We start from the raw sequence: 4,894 nt of genomic DNA on the forward strand, positions 1-4,894 counted from the left end.
TGGCATGGCCATCCCCTGGGGGGAGGGTGGGGGTGATTTCTTGCTTTCTAATTGTTTTTCCAGCAAGCGCATGGGCCCTATAGCAAAAATCTATTAACAAATTTTTTTTTATTCACGTTTTTTCCTACTAGAGGGCATGTGTGTTCACTAGAGACAGAAAGGAGAGGAAGCCCCCAACACCTTCCCCAGAGCAATGGCCACACCAATTCTCTTTCATCTCTCTCTTCCTTTGAAATTCTGGGCATGCATGCACATATACCTGGCATATCTCTAATGCTCTTGAGCCTGGGACTCAAACTGTGCTGTTGGCCATATAGGATCTGACTGCCTTAACCACCAGGCGACAAAGTTGGTCTCACATTTCTTTTCCAATGAGGCTACTATGAAATTACTTATGTGGCTAGTGCTATATTTCCACTGGCCCATGCTAGCCTGCATCTAAGACCTAGAAATCACTATTGATTCCTTCCTTTCCCTCACCCTTCATCTTTAAAAAAAAAATTGCTATAGGGTACATGCAGTCACTGGGGAGGGGGGAGGTAAACATCCACCGGGGACGGATGGCAATGCCTTCTCTTCCATTTTCTTGAGATTCTAGGCATGCATGCACATGCACCTGGTGCCTTTTTCCAGCTACTGTGTCCAGGACTCAAACCCATGCAATCAGCCATGTAGGATCCAGTCATCTTAACTAACCCACTACTAGTGGGCCCCCTCTCACTTCACCTTTGATTCACAAATAAGACAGGTCAGGCGATAAAATATATTTCAGATCCATCCACTTTCTCCATCTCTACTGCTATTTATCTTAGTCCTCAATGTCCTCCACTGGCTTCCAGTGTGCATGAGCTTACCAAGGCTACAGAATTCCTTGAGGCCAGCAAGTGGTATAGTGGTTAAGGACCCCACATGGTCAACACAATTGAGTCCTGACACTGTGGATTCAAACTGACACTGGGAATGTGTATGTGCATGCCCTAAAACCCTAGATGAGAAAAAGGACTGTGGCATGGTCATCACCCCTCGGGGGTAATTTCTTACTTTCTCTCCTGTGAGCATACGCACCCTACAGCAAAAATCTTTCTCTCAAAAACAAAACAAAACAACCTCATCGCCTACCATGCCTTTGCCCTGTTATTACCTTTGGTTTTACATGCTGCTTTTAATTTCTTCCCAGTAAGGTGTCAGCTCAGAACATATGTTCTCAGTGAGGGCATTTCTGACCTACCACCAAAATTTTGCCTGCTCTCTACCCCAGGAAATCACCAACCAACACTTTGTTTCTTCAAAAGATTTTTTTGCCATAGGTCACATGTGTGCTCCAGACACAGGGAGGGAAAGTGAGATCACCTCCCAGGGAGGATGGCCATGCTACTGCAATCCCTTCCCCTTTTGGGATTTTGGGCACCTGCCCATGTGTATACACACACACCTTGGCTATTTTCCAAGCTGCTGGGTTCAGGACTCAATCTGTGGAGTCACCCATGTGGGATCCACTGTCTTAACCACCATGCCACCTGCTGGCTCCACCCTTTTATCTTATGAACTTTTTATGGTTATTTTTCTTCTTTGTTTTGTTTTAATGTGTTACAGGGTGTGTGTACTGAGGGGGTGGAGAAAGTGAGAAGCATCCCAGGGAGGTGGGCAGGGGATGTCACACCACAATTCCTTCTCCAGGGATTTTGGGTGCCCATATATACATGTTTTCAAGCCACTCAGTCCAGGACTCAAAAAGTGCACAGTCAGTTACACTGGATCCAGCTGCCTCAACCTCCACGCCACCTGGGTGGCCCATCTTCTTTGTTTAAGTTTCCCTCCACTAGAAATGGGAGCAGCAATCCTGTTTGTCTTGCTGCTGCTTCTCATATTCTAGTGTGTAGAATAGTGCCAGGCAAGGCCAGCAGGCAGTGTGGTGAAGGCAGATGGCTCTCGTGGCCAAATGACCAGTCTGAGTACAAGATCAGGTGGCTTGAGAACACACTGGGTACATGTAGTACAAAATCAGGTGGCTTGAGAACACACTGAGTGCATGTGGGTATGTGCCCAAAATCCTGAGAGAAAAAGGAAATTGTGGCATTGCTATTCTCCCAGGGGGGTGTTTTCTCATTCTTTCTCTTTCTTCAGCACATGTGCTATGGCAAATTAAAAAAAAAAAGAAAAAAAGAAAAACAAAAGTAAAAAAAAAGTGCCAGGCACAGAGTGGGTGCTTTTCCAACAGGTACTGAATATCTAATTGCTGACTACGCATATCTGCTTGGCTGGGTCAGAGGTAATTTAAATTCTACACGGTCAAAACAGAACCTTTTTCCTTCCATAATATAAGTTCCTCTTCCCTTGTTTTTAATCTCAGCGAAGATACTACTTTTCATGTGCTCCACTAGCACATTTGAGGGTCATCTTTAACATGTCCCTCTCAGTGCACTAAATATTTAAGCTTGCAATAAACACTAGTCATTTTCACTATTTGCTGCTAAGTCAGTCCAAGCTGCTCAGACTACTACTGTTTTTTTTTTTTTTGGAGAGATTTTCACTGTAGGGCGTGTGCACTCGCCAGACAGACAGAGAGAGACATAGAGACAGAAAGCGAGAAATCACCCCCCAGGGGGGATGGTCACGCCGCAATCCCTTCTCCTCCATTCTCCTCTCGGGATCTTGGGCACGACGCACACGCGCCCGGCGTGAGTTTTAAGCCACCGGGTCCGGGACACGAACCGTGGTCGACTACGTGGGAGTCCAGCGACATAGCCATTACGCTAACTGCTGGTTCCCACTACTACTGTTTTAACTGAAGCATTTTGTCTTACTTTTGCAGAATAGCAATCTAACTGTACATTCACGCTCATGACACTAAGTTGTTTCACTTCCTCCTGGCTCTCAGAAGCTAATGGAACATGGCATTCAAGGCCATCACAACTAGACTTGTACAGGAACATACCTACACACGCCTGAAACAGCACTATCTTCCTTACCCAACAATCTTTCTAGCATTTGGTTCCTAACCTTTAAACTTATTGCTTCCTCCAATTGCCTTATTACAGCTAACCATTTCTCCAGTCCATTTTCATTCCTTTCTCCCAGTTAGTTAGGAATGCCTCCTCTATGCTATTTCACAGTATTCAGCAGTTTACCCTCATCATACTATTCATGATCTCTCTCATCTGCTTCTACAGCTCAATAAAACCAATGAGAGCAAGGGCTCTGTACCAACCATTAACTGAAGTTCAAATAAATTCAGTGTTAAAGAAAATCAATATCAAAATTTGGGCAAATTTCTTTTTCAAAGCATCATAAATAATAAGCAAGAGAATAGACTATGGCTCCGTGCTACTTTTCTTCTATTTTAGGCAATGCTTTAATGCCTTACCTAAGACTACAAATCTTTACTACACCAATATTGAAAAGGGGTAGTGGAAAAAGATTACTTAGCTGAGGCCACGCAAAATCAGAGGGTGATCTGAATCTCACGTAAGCTTGTCAGCTTGCTTGGAGACAACTCTTGACCCTGCCTCAGATGTTCCCATTCGTAGATACAGGATGCCAAAGTTCCATGGTTACTAAGCTGGGAAAGCCATCAAGCTCCCCTATTAAACACATAGCGGCGAGTTCAGGTACTCAGCAAATCACATGTAAATTAGATTCCACAAGATTTTTACTTTCTAAATGCCCACCTCTCAATAAGCTTTACTTCTTAACTACAACTCGACTAAATCTTGACATTTAACCAAGAGAGCTCTACCTGATAACAGGGAATTCTGCGACCAGTTAACTAGGGTCTACGAAGTACTAAGCACTATCAGAAGGTTAAAAAAAAAAGTACATCATTTTCTTAATACTGACGCCTTAGTTTCCGCAGAATAGAGAAGGAACATATCTAGCTTTCCCCCCCACTCCCGGTGCCCCCACAGCGACCCCTGTTCCGGTCGGCCTACTCGGACCTAGGGCCAATTTAAGGTACACGCTGGCCTCCCGGCTGCCCTTTCCGTGTCCCAGGATCCTGCTAGACAGCTCGGCTGGCAAGTCTAAACTCCGAAGACGCCGCAGTCCCCGCCTTTCAACCGTCATGTCGGAAACACACCAAGGTTAGCACACGCACAGGAGTTTCCAAACTCCTACCCACCGCGGAAAGAGGCGGGAAGGTCCGCGGCCGCTCCGCGGCCCCGCCGCGCACATGGCCGGCTGCAGCTCCCACCCGCGCTGCCGCGCAGGCGCCGGACGAGCCGGGACCTGCGGGCGCCCAGCGGGTCAGACTTGCGGTCGCCGAGCGGATCATTCCGCGCTTTCTTTGTGTGGCCGAAACGCTTCAAATGGCGTATTTTCCTCCCCTCCGTTAAAAAGAACAGTCAGAGCGCTCGCCCCTTCTCTCCCGTCGGGCTGGGGTCCCGGAGAGGGTGGGAATGGGGCCTGCGGACGAGAGTAGGGGCGGAGAGGCCCGGGGCGCGGGGCTGACGAGGGCCGGTCCGGGAGGGATGCTGGGAGCTCGCCTCACTCGCACACCATGTGTCCCTCCGCGCGCAGCACGGGGGACTTTTCGGTGGGGATTTTGGGCGCCGACCAGACGCGGCATTTTCGGAAAATAGCGCCCTGTGCAGCTGAAGCGCTTTGTTTGTAGCGGGGCCGCGTCAGCCCGGCCGGGTACGAGGCGCCTCGGGTCCCCGCACCACCTCCTGCTGCTCCCCCGTCGCCGCTCCCGAAGCTTTTCCAGGTCAGTGCGGGTCTGTGTAGGGCCCTGTTACCACCGGATGTGGAAGTTGATCTCTTCGCTGGTAAAAAATAATTCCACTTCCCCCGGAACCCAGATCATCCCCGCGATTTCCTGTTTATTGCATTAAGGCGCCGGGTTTCCGGGGCTCCCGGCCCCGCTTATTCCGCGGGGGTCGGCGGGGGCGGGCCGGGC

At 48.6% G+C, this 4,894-nt stretch overlaps 1 protein-coding gene across 3 annotated transcripts in view; it reads left to right on the plus strand.

Annotated features, from left to right (window-relative positions):
* Positions 1 to 3,576: 3,576 nt before the first annotated feature.
* The window catches only part of GABPB1 (GA binding protein transcription factor subunit beta 1), a 72,972-nt gene continuing 71,654 nt past the window's right edge, over positions 3,577 to 4,894 (plus strand). The window contains exon 1 of one of the 3 annotated variants that reach the window (XM_006168766.3): positions 3,577 to 4,079. The gene's annotated coding sequence lies outside the window, so the exon portion shown is untranslated. Of the gene's footprint in view, positions 4,080 to 4,252; positions 4,703 to 4,743; positions 4,764 to 4,894 lie in introns of those variants that run through there. The other 2 variants (XM_006168764.3, XM_006168763.3) reach the window with 2 other exon arrangements.

This window comes from Tupaia chinensis, unplaced genomic scaffold (genome assembly GCF_000334495.1).
Source record: "Tupaia chinensis unplaced genomic scaffold, TupChi_1.0 Scaffold146140_1, whole genome shotgun sequence".
NCBI lineage: Eukaryota > Metazoa > Chordata > Mammalia > Scandentia > Tupaiidae > Tupaia > Tupaia belangeri.